The sequence below is a fragment of the Myotis daubentonii genome, chromosome 8 (genome assembly GCF_963259705.1).
Source record: "Myotis daubentonii chromosome 8, mMyoDau2.1, whole genome shotgun sequence".
Classification (NCBI taxonomy): domain Eukaryota; kingdom Metazoa; phylum Chordata; class Mammalia; order Chiroptera; family Vespertilionidae; genus Myotis; species Myotis daubentonii.
The window spans coordinates 37,351,151-37,362,929 of record NC_081847.1 but is presented as its reverse complement, the minus strand read 5'-3'; the positions used below and the strand labels follow the sequence as shown (position 1 = coordinate 37,362,929).

At 46.0% G+C, this 11,779-nt stretch overlaps 1 pseudogene; it reads right to left on the bottom strand.

The window, feature by feature from the left end:
- Nucleotides 1-6,271: 6,271 nt before the first annotated feature.
- On the bottom strand, nt 6,272-10,215 carry LOC132240187 (polyadenylate-binding protein 2-like; annotated as a pseudogene).
- Nucleotides 10,216-11,779: the final 1,564 nt, after the last annotated feature.

The following is an 11,779-nucleotide window of genomic DNA, read 5'->3' as shown; positions in this document are numbered from 1 at the left end:
TTTAATGTAGTGTTTTGTGTTTATTCAGATGAATATCCAGAAGTGGAATTTCTGGGTCCTTCTTTGTTTCTTGTCTTTTGTTTTAAAGTGTATTTTGTCTGGTGAAGTATTGCTACCCCAGCTTTTTATTTATTTGTTTGTGTCCATTTTAATGAAATATCTTTTTCCATACCTTTACTTTCAAGTCTCTCTGTGTGTATGTTTCTTGATCTGAAATGAGTCTCTTGTAGACAACATATGTAAGGTTCTATTTCTTATCCATTCAGCCACCCTATGTCTTTTTTTTTTCTTAATCCTAACCTGAAGATATTTTTTCCATTGGTTTTTAGAGAAAGTGGAAGGGAGGAAGGAAAGGTGAGAGACAGAGAGAGAGAGAGAAAGAGAGGGAGTGGTGGGGGAGAGAGAGAGAAACATCGATGTGGGAGAGACACATCAATTAATTGCTTCCCGCACATGCCCCAACTGAGGCAGGGAAACCTGCTACCCAGGTACCTGCCCTTTACCGAAAATTGAACCTGTGACCCTTCAGTCTGCAGGCCAATGCTCTAACCATTGAGCAACTGGCCAGGGCCATCCTATGTCTTTTGAGAGCTTGTTTGGAGGTTCTAGCAGGGGAGCGCAGCTACTCGTATACCCTTGACCGAAGACCGGTCCTCTCCTCGGGGGGGAAGGTCGTCCTCTTCGACCGAGCGCGCAGCTTCGGGAGGGACGCACATGGATCGGTGAGGGAGGAGGGGGACACCCGCCTAGCCAGCCAGATCAGCCGAATCAACCCTGGCGATCAATGGGGTGACAGATGTCGCAGCCAGATCGCCCTCACATCCCATCCTATGTCTTTTGATTGGAGCATTTAATCCATTTGCATTTAAAGTAATTGTTGATAACTATGTATTGTCATTTTATTATACATATTTAAAACTTTTTTTCTTCTTAAATGCCCTTTAATATTCCTTATAATACTGATTTGGTGGTGATGAACTCCTTTAGCTTTTATCGTCTGACAAGTTCTTTATCTGTTTCTATGAGTCTAAATGATAGCTTTGCTTGGTAGAATAATCTTGGTTGTAGGTCCTTGGTTTTCTTTTTTTAAAAAATATATTTTATTGATTTTTTACAGAGAAGAAGGGAGAGGGACAGAGAGTTAGAAACATCGATGAGAGATCAATCAGGTGCCTCCTGCACACCCCCCACTGGGGATGTGCCCGCAATCAAGGTACATGCCCTTGACCAGAATCGAACCTGGGACCCTTGAGTCTGCAGGCTGATGCTCTATCCACTGAACCAACCGGTTCCGCAGGTCCTTGGTTTTCATCACTTTGAGTATTTTGTGCCAATCCCTTCTGTCCTGCAGATTTTCTGTTGAGAAATCAGCTGATAGTCTTGTGGGAGCTCCCATGTCATAACTGTCTTTCTACTGCTGCTTTTAAGATTCTCTCTTTGTCTTTAGTCTTTGGCATTTTAATTATGATGTGTCTTGGTGTGAGCCTCTTTGGATTCATCTTGTTTGGGATTCTCTAAACTTCCTGGACTTGTGTGTCTTTTTCCTTCACTTGGTTAGGAAAGTTTTCAGTCATTATTATAATAGATTCTCAATCCCTTGTGTTCTCTTTTCTCCTTTTGGTACCCCTATGATGTGAATGTTGTTATGCTTTTCAAAAAATTTTTTATTTCAGAGAGGAAGGGAGAGGGAGAGAGAGATAGAAACATCAATGATGAGAGAGAATCATTGATCAGCTGCTTCCTGCATGCACCCCCATTGGGGATCGAGAGCCTGCAATCCAGGCATGTGCCCTGACCAGGAATCAAACCAGTGACCTCTTGGTTCCTGGGTTGATGCTCAACCGCTGAGCCACACCGGCTGGGCTTTCTGGTGTATTTTTCAATCAGTTATCGTATTATTTATTTCTGATTTTTTTTTTATTGTTTCTATGTCTTTCTTTATGCTGTTTAAATTCTCACTAAATTTCTTGGGCATCCTTATAATTATTGTTTCAAACACTGTATCTGGTAGTGTGCTTGCCTTCATTTCATTTAGTTCTTTTTCTTGAGATTTCTCCTGTTCTTTCATTTGGGATATGTTTTTTGTTGTTGTTGTGGTCTTCCCATGTTGGATACCTCTCTGTGTTTATTTCTTTTTTTTTTTTAATTAAATCTTTATTGTTCAGATTATTACATTTGTTCCTTTTTTTTCCCCCCCATAACTCCCCTCCTCCCAGTTCCCGCCCCACCCTCCGCCCTCACTCCCCACCCACTGTCCTCATCCATAGGTGCACGATTTTTGTCCAGTCTCTTCCCACATCTCCCACACCCCTTTCCCCCCCAAGAATAGTCAGTCCATTCCCTTTCTATGTCCCTGATTCTATTATAATCAACAGTTCATTCTGTTCATCAGATTATTTATTCACTTGATTCTTAGATTCACTTGTTGATAGGTGCATATTTGTTGTTCATAATTTGTATCTTTACCTTTTTCTTCCTCTTCCTCTTCTTAAAGGATACCTTTCAGCATTTCATATAATCCTGGTTTGGTGGTGATGAACTCCTTTAGCTTTTCCTTATCTGTGAAGCTCTTTATCTGACCTTCAATTCTGAATGATAGCTTTGCTGGATAAAGTAATCTTGGTTGTAGGTTCTTGGTATTCATCACTTTGAATATTTCTTGCCACTCCCTTCTGGCCTGCAAAGTTTCTGTTGAGAAATCAGCTGACAGTCGTATGGGTATTCCCTTGTAGGTAACTGAGTTTCTTTCTCTTGCTGTTTTTAAGATTCTCTCTTTATCTTTTGCTCTTGGCATTTTAATGATGATGTGTCTTGGTGTGGTCCTCTTTGGATTCCTTTTGTTTGGGGTTCTCCGAGCTTCTTGGACCTGTAAGTCCATTTCTTTCACCAGGTGGGGGAAGTTTTCTGTCATTATTTCTTCAAATAGGTTTTCAATATCTTGCTCTCTCTCATCTTCTGGCACCCCTATAATTCTGATGTTGGTACGCTTGAAGCTGTCCCAGAGGCTCCTTACACTATCCTCGCATTTTTGGATTCTTTTTTCATTTTGCTTTTCCGGTTGGATGTTTTTTGCTTCCTCGCATTTCAAATCATTGACTTGATTCTTGCGCTCCTCTGGTCTGCTGTCGGGCGTCTGTATAATATTCGTTATTTCAGTCTGTGTGTGCTTAATTTCTAGTTGGTTCCCCAATATAAGATCGAGGGTCTTATTAGTTTTCGTGTAGATCTCATTAAGTTTATCGGCAGCTTCTAAACAGTTCTTGAGAGACCTTAAAAGTGTGGTTCTGAACTCTATTTCTTCCATTGACAATTTTGTCCTGTTTCTTTGTCTCCGCATTTTGTTATGCTTCCTTGGTGCACCCCCTAGTGGTCTTTGTTCGCAGTCTTATAGATAAATCTTGATTGTTGTAGCTAATTCCAGGGAGGGTTTGACCTCCAGGCCAAGTGGCTATGAGAATCAGCTGTGTCAGCAGTGAGAGAACTTCTGTCCTCTAGGGAGGTGCTAATCTAGCCTTTGCCTGAGGCTATCCGGCAAATGCCTTTGCCTGAGGCTATCCGGCAAATGCCTCTGTGCAGGGCTTGGGTGGGGCGGGTCGCACAGGATCAACAGGGTGGGCCGGAGAGAGCAGTTATGGCGGCTTTCAGTCCTGTCCCAAGGGGCTCTGCCTCTCTGAGTCCCAGCACCCGCTGCAAAGCTCGGAGAGAAAGCTGCACTCGCTCTGACCCAAGCCAGACAGTCCCGCTTCTCCCGTTTGAGTCTGGGTCCCTAAAGACTCGCCCGGATCTGGTGCTCAGAGTCTGCGACTCCCTCCCGATTGAAAACAACAACCGCGCCCTCCGCCGCCAGCCCGCTCCGCGCACTCCGCACCTCAGAATTTGACTTCAGCACTGCGCCTCCTCTGAGTGTCCTTATGCGTTTCTCTTTCCTCCTAGTTGTAGGACTTCCACTCAGCCAGCGTTCCTGTGGTTCTGGGTGATGTCCCTTCCGTTTTTTGGTTTCACTTTTGAAGTAGTTGTTCAAAGCAGCAAACTCCGGCGTTAACCTATCCCGCCATCTTGGTTCTCCCCTGAAAACACTCTCTGTGTTTATTTCTAAGTATTAGGTATATCTGCTTTGTCTCCCAGTCTTGGTAGGGTGGTCTTATGTAGTAGGTGTCCTGTAGGGCCCAGTGGCACAGCTTCTCTGATCACCCAAGCTGAGTGTTCCAGGTGAACCCCCCATGTGGGTCTGTGTGCACTCTCCTGTTGTAGTTGAGCCTTGATTGCTGTTGCCACATCAAATGTGCCAGGCCAGTTGGCTATGAGAATCTGAATGACTACAGTGGAAGGCTGCTATGTAGTAGCCAACCCCACAGAGCAGAACTTGCTTCAGCAGGGCTCTGGTGCCCGCTGAGTCTGCCCCTTGAGTGTATCACTCATGGAGGTGATTGGATGGTGCTCTGGCATGATCTGAAGCTGGCTACTGGGTGTGCTGGCTCTGGGGCCTCCTAGGGATGCAGGCCAAGGTCAGCTGCCACCTGTGCTCTGCCCCGGGGCCACCCGACATGAGTTACAAAGAGATCTACAGATGGCTATTACTGGTGCTGGGTTTGGAGTGCCTGAGAGAGGCCAAGTTGCAAACTGAGTTGGGCTGCCACTAGTACCAGGCTTGGGGCCACTAGCCAGAGGCACATGGCAGGCCAAGGCCAGATGCTGCTTGTTTGGGGCTTGTGAACCTTTGAGAGAATTTAGGAAAATCTGTAGCATGAGCCAAGACAGGCCGTTTGTATGGAAAAGCCACTGGAGGCAGGCCAGTGTGGCTCTGTAGTTGAGTGTCAACCCAAATGCCAAGAGGTCACCGGTTCGATTCCCGGTCAGGGCACATGCTCGGGTTTCAGGCTCAATCCCCAGTAGGGGCTGTGCAAGAGGCAGTCAATCCATGTTTCTATCTCTCTCCCTCTCTCTGCCTTTCTCTATAAAAATCAATAAAGGGCGGGAGGGGGAGGGGTCAAGTGGGGAAAAGGAGACATATGTAAAACTTTAGACAATAAATAAATGTAAAAAATCAATAAAGATATATATACATATTTTACACTCAAAAAGCCAAACAGTTTTTATTTTCAAAAACAACTTTATTTATGACACATATTTAAAAAAAACTCCCACCTCTTGGAAATGAGCTAGAAAAATAAAATCCACCTCCCACCTCCCTGTGCCCACTTCCTCCCATTCCCTCCAAATAAAAGGGGGGAGGGAAGCAAAGGAAAAAAACCCCACCAAAACTGAAAAACAAAAAAAGTCCCTACACCCCCCAAAACAAGGTAGTGCATTTCCCCAGGGGGAGGGGAATTTACACCCGGAGCAGCACAGATACAGAAACCTGCAAAGAAAGACACTCAGAACAGAAAAAGAAACACAAAAGGAAACAAAATAGATCACCAGGCAATCTGAAGGAACAGGGAGCCAGAAAAGGGGTGGGTGGGTGGTTGACCTGGCAGGATAGGAGCAGGCAGGAGGATACTGTGAGAGTGAGGGAGCGATGGTGGGAAGGTGACAAGCAGAACAGTTTAGTGTTCTTCTAGAGCCCTGGGTTTTAAAAAAAAAAAAATCCCTTCCATCCATGCCCACCTACCCTTGAGCAGCCCCCAAGGGGTGAAGTGGGACAAGGAAACAGTGGGAGCAGCTTGCGCAGCTGAGTCGAGTCCATGGTGAATCCCCAGAGTGAATCAGCAGCCCCCTGCCCCACTCCCTGGGCCTTCCCCTACCCCCAAAGCAGTCCCTCCTCAGCAGTTAGTTATGGGATTCTCCCCCCTTCCACAGTATATCTTTTTGTTTTTTCCAATCAAGGTCATCTTCTGTTGTTGCTTTTAATTTTTTTCTCCACCCCCCTTCTTTCCTCTTTTTTTCCTTTCTCGCCTCCTAATATACACGTTTGTTTGTTTTTTAAATATTTTTATTGATTTCAGAGAGGAAGGGAGAGGGAGAGAGAGAGAGAGATAGAAACATCAATGATGAGAGAGATTCATTGATTGGCTGCCTCCTGCATGCCCCCTATGAGGGATTGAGTCTGAAACCTGGGTATGTGCCTTTGACTGGAATCGAACCCGGGACCCTTCAGTCCGCAGGCCGTCACTCGATCCACTGAGCCAAACTGGCCAGGTCCATACTTTTCTTTTTAGTTAGGGGAATACCGTGAAGTCACTCTAGCCCTGCACCTGTAGACAAGACCCGTGCTGTTAAAACCACTGTAGAATAGAGATGGGGAAGAGATGGGGAACTGTTGTAGTTGGTTTCAGGCTCGTGGGAACGCCCGGTCTGTTGTGCTGATACCTGGTCTGTTGGTTCGTTTTGGGATCACCTTGATGTGTCTTCCTCTAAATAGGGGCTCATCTAAGGCCAGGGAAGTCCTCACTGATTCTGTCTGAGAACTCTGTCTATGCCAGCCCTTTGGGATGGCCACTGAATTGGTCACAGAGTATGGTAACATGGGTGACTGAACCACAGCCATGAAAATGTGCTTCCAGCTCTTCTGCTGTTGCACCACCGTAGTCCACATTGCCAACAGATGGATCGGGCATCAGCCTCCATCTTCTCCTCGATAGACATGATCACTGGGCCAGCATTGCCTGGAGGGGACTCATATTCATTTGCTTCTCTACCTTGTTCTGTATTTTAGCTTCTCAGCTCCTTCCCCCGTCGTCCTGACTCGAACTTTAATCGCTTCCAGCTCCGGGTCTTCAATGGCGCGCCGTCCCCCAGGTCACCCTCGACCAGTCCCTGCTCCTCCTCCTCCTCCTCCTGGCTGCCCGCACTCCCGAGCCTGGGACGCCTAGTGGGCACGGTCAGGGCTGGCTCCTCTTTATGCTCTGGCTCCAGCAGCAACTCCTCAGGCTCCCGTTCCTCAGACTCCAGGCCATTCCGTAGTCCCTAACCCTAACCCTAACCCTAACCCTAACCCCTCCCCCATCTCCCCAAGGCCGGGCACAAGATGACATCACCGCCCTGCTCCCGCAGGCCCTGCTGCCGTTGCCAAGAAATATTTTTTAAAAAGCAACTGGAAGCAGCTTGGGAGGTTCTGGGCACTCTTCTTCCTTTTTAAAAATCATAACTTTTTTTTTTTAATTTGAGAGAAAGAGAGAGAAACATTGATCAGCTGCCTCCCATATGTGCCCAACAAGGGATCGAACCCGCAACTTGGGTATGTATGTGCCCTGAAGGGAATTGAACCTACCACCTTTTGGTGTATGAAGGATGCTCCAACCAACTGAGCCACAGTGGCCCGGGTGGAAAAAATCTTTTAAATAAAGAATAAAAGTGAACAATATATAGCTACTTTTTTCACACCCCATCCCCTCAACAGACAGAAACACACATACACCCACACATAATTTTCAGATTGGTTTTCTGTGGCAAGTGAGATGTGTTGACCTATCCCTGGTCGGCAAACTGCGGCTCGCGAGCCACATGCGGCTCTTTGGCCCCTTGAGTGTGGCTCTTCCTAAGCCTTAGGAGTACCCTAATTAAGTTAATAACAATGTACCTACCTATATAGTTTAAGTTTAAAAAATTTGTCTCTCAAAAGAAATTCCATCGTTGTACTGTTGATATTTGGCTCTGTTGACTAATGAGTTTGCCGACCACTAATAGGACAAAAGGCCCACGCTTGGACAAGGTGCAGTTCCCAAGAAGCTCAGCTGGGGGAGCCAGTGAGAGCTTACTGGAGGAGAACTGTGGCAATTCCTGGGGAATGTAAACACCTCGAACCAGAATGATGGCTGGGGGAGGACTGGTTTCTCTGGATCAGGACAGCCCAGGCCCCTCAGATTAGAAGAAAAACAGATAGAGGGTCAGGGATTCCAGGCCTTCCTTCCAGCCGATCCCTAACATGTAGGGTGATAGCAAGAAAGAAGGTCAGTTCTTCCTTGATGTGGGAAGAGCATTGATTCAGAGTCAGGGGTCTGGGTTTAGTTTTACTTTCATTCTTTTTAGCTATAAACAAACAAACAATTCAAACTCCTGTTAGTCACGTAACTTCTCTGAGACTCAGTTTCCTAATTTGTGAAACAGGAACAATATTAACAACTGAATCTTTAAAAAAAAACCACTATAATTTAAGCACCCACTATTTACTGTAAGAGAAAAAAAGAAAGAAAGGCACTTTACATATGTAAATACATTTAGCTCTTATAACAAGTCTGTGAAGCAGATATTTTTATCCTCATTTTATAGGTAAAGAAGCAGGTTCAGGAAGTGGTATTTTTTTTTTTAATGTAGATAATAGCCAACATTTATGTAGTGTTTACTATGCATGGAGCCACTGTTCTAAGAGCTTGACTCACAACAACTTAATTCATAACAACTCTGTGAAGTAGGTATATTATTATCCTCATCTTATCTAATAACAGACAAACATGGTAATTGACCGTACCTTTGCTACGCCTCCCATGGGCTAATCAGTGGGGTATGCAAATTAACCTCCAACAAAGATGGTGGCTAATTTGCATACTGCAGGCAGGGCAGAGAGCGTCATCCCACCTGCTCCGCTGCCATCTGGGCCTGCTATCTGCGACCCGGGGCGGTGGGCATCTGTGTGCGACCCGACCCGGGGTGGTGCCCCAACCCCCAGATTGGCCCTGCTGTGTGTGTGACCTGGGGCAGTGCCCCAACCCTCAAATTGGCCCTGCCGTGTGTGCGACCCGGGGAGGCGGGGCAGGCACTGAGGGATCGGGCCTGCCATCTGCCACCCGGGGAGCGGGCCTAAGCCAGCAGGTGGTTATCTCCCAAGGGGTCCCAGACTGTGAGAAGGCACAAGTGGGGCTGAGGGACACCCCCCCACCCCCCTCCCTCTCCAGTGCACAAATTTTTGTGCACCGGGCCTCTGGTCCTATATAATAAAAGGCTAATATGCAAATTATCCCTTTGGGCGTTCAACGGACTGGAGTTTGACCGCTGCTATGATGTGCACTGACCACCAGGGGGCAGTGTGGGACTAAGGAAGGCCCCGATCGGCCCTGAACACCGGCTAGGCCTAGGGACCCTCCCTATGCCCAAATTTCGTGCACTGGGCCTCTAGTTTTATACATAAGGAAACTGAGGCACAGAAAGATTAAATAACTAGCCTGAAATTACATAGCTGGTGAGTTGGGGAGCCAGGATTTGAAGGCAGATAGCCCACCTCTTAATCATTATGTTACAGATCAGACGCTCTCCTATTTAGAACCCTTCATTGTGTTTCCCACTGCACTAAAAATAAAATCCAACTCCCTTCTCTGGTGTGTGAGGCCATGCTTGATGTGGTTCTGGCATGATCTGACCCTATCTATCACTCTCCCCCTCACTCTGCTTCAGATGCACTGACTTCTCATGGTTCCTCAGATATGCCGAGCACATTCCTGCCTCAGGACCTTTGCATTTGCTGTTTCCTCCACCTGGAATGATTGTCCCCCAGACCCTTGTATGGCTCACTCCCTCTCTACATCCACATCTCTGCTCAAATGTCATCTCTCAAAGAGACATTCCTCTCTAAAATAGACATCCCTTTGACACTGCTTAATTTTTCTTCACAGTACTCAGAATTCTCTGAAACTATGCATTTGTTTGCTTCTTTGTGTCTTTCACAAAATGTGAGCACAGACTTGGTTGTCTTATCCACTGTTAGATATCCAGCGGTCAGGTCCAGGACCTGCCATATGTTAGGCACCTAATATATAGTTGCTGGATAACTAAGTGCACAAATGAATGAATTACCAAAGGTCACCCAATTGCTAAGTGGCAGAGCCAGGACGCAGACTGAGTTGTCTGATCCCGGAGCCTACGCTCTTAGTCACTGTGCTGTGCTGGGCTGATTCCAAGAGATCTTGGGAGGTTCTGACAGCACAATGAATGTAAAACCACTTCGAAAATTGCTAAATATTTGAAATCAACGGATTATTATTATTATTATTATTGTTATTCATTTTACTGTTTGCTCATCTGTGAAATGGGGATAATAATATTCTGGCCTGCCGGCCTTAAGAGAATGTTTTGTGGAGTGCCAATGAGATAATGGATGGGTAAACATGAGCAATAGTTAAAGGCTCTACATGGTAGAAGGGACTGTAAAGATTATTTCCATGCCAGTGGCTTCCCAAGGCTCCCATCCTTTACCTCAGGTTTGACATTAATATTGCTGACAGGAGAGGGGGAGGTAAGGGGACACGGGGGACTGAGGGACTCCACGTCCCAGTAATTAAACATGTTGGGACTGAAGCGCTGCCAGCGGCAGCATCTGGTTGCAATTACCAGAGGGGACTGAAGTGATTAGTCACCTTTATAGTGAGAGCCAGGCCGGTCTCCTGGGCTCCTCCCTGGAGAGGGCCTTCTAAGTAAGCTCCGAGTCCCCTCTCCCTGCTCCCACCCCACTCTGGGGTCCCCTGGTCTTCAAACAATAGCCCCTGATCTGAGTCTTCCATGTCCCAAAGTCCCAGCTCGTTGGATGAGACCTTGACCGAAAGCCAAGAATACCGCAAGTGCCCCACTACCCTTTTACTTCTTGTGTTTCTAGAGGCCAGGTTGGGATTCCTTGGTAAAAAAATGTGTCAAGGCAGGAATTAGGCTCAAAAAGTAATTTAACCTTTCTGAACTTCAATTTCTTTATCTGCAAAATGTGGGACTAACAGTATCTTCATCCTAAGGTAAAAATGCTGTGGGGTACCAGGACCCAAGTCTAGTTTACTAGAGTACGTGCTCAGTAAATAGTAGCTGTTATTAATGTTTCCCAGGCGCTAGGCTAATCACTTTTTATGATTCATTTCACTGAATCCCCATAAAACCCCTGTGAGTAGGTCCTGTCATGATCCTGTTCAGAGTTTCAGACAGGTTTAGAGGTTTCCAAAGATGACACAATGCACTAACCAGTGGTTCTCAACCTTCCTAATGTCGCGACCCTTTAATACAGTTCCTCATGTTGTGGTGACCCCCAACCATAAAATTATTTTCGTTGCTACTTCATAACTGTAATGTTGCTACTGTTATGAATCGTAATGCAAGTATCTGATATGCAGGGTGTATTTTCATTGTTCGCGACCCACAGGTTGAGAACCGCTGCAAACCATACAGCAGAACTGGAATTCACAACCAGGCCTCTTGTTCCGGAGCCCTTGCTCTTTATCAAACCAGGTGCAGGGGCGTATTGGTGCTTGATTCATTCATCCCTTCACTTATTCACTCACTCGACCTTACAAAGTTCCTAGTCAGTGGCAAGACAGAATCCCTCTCTTTAAGGAACGCAGAGTCCAGCAGGGAAGGCAGGGTGTGTCTACAAATAACTACATCTTAAAGCAGAAAATGATGGCTTTCATATATAAGGCCAGTTAGAGATTTATTCATCCATACAACACATACTGAGAATATGCTATGTGCTGGGCCTTGTGCCCAGTGCTGGGAATAATTGAAAGATAAATATACTACAGTCTAGTCATAATCTAATGAGGGAGACAGATATGTAAATAAATTATTACAGTTATGAGGAATTAAGTTATGATTTTTAAAAAAATATATGGCCCTAGCTGGCTTGGCTCAGTGGATAGAGTGTCGGCCTGCAGACTGAAGGGTCCTGGGTTTGATTCTGGTCAAGGGCACACGCCCCGGCTTGCGGTAGGGGGCGTGCAGGAGGCAGCTGATCAATGATTCTCTCTCATCATTGATGTTTCCATCTCTCTCTCCCTCTCCCTTCCCCTCTGAAATCAATAAAAATATATTTAAAGTATGAAAAAAGTACCCAGAGTGGAAGAAATGAACTGTGTTTGAGACAAGGGGCAGG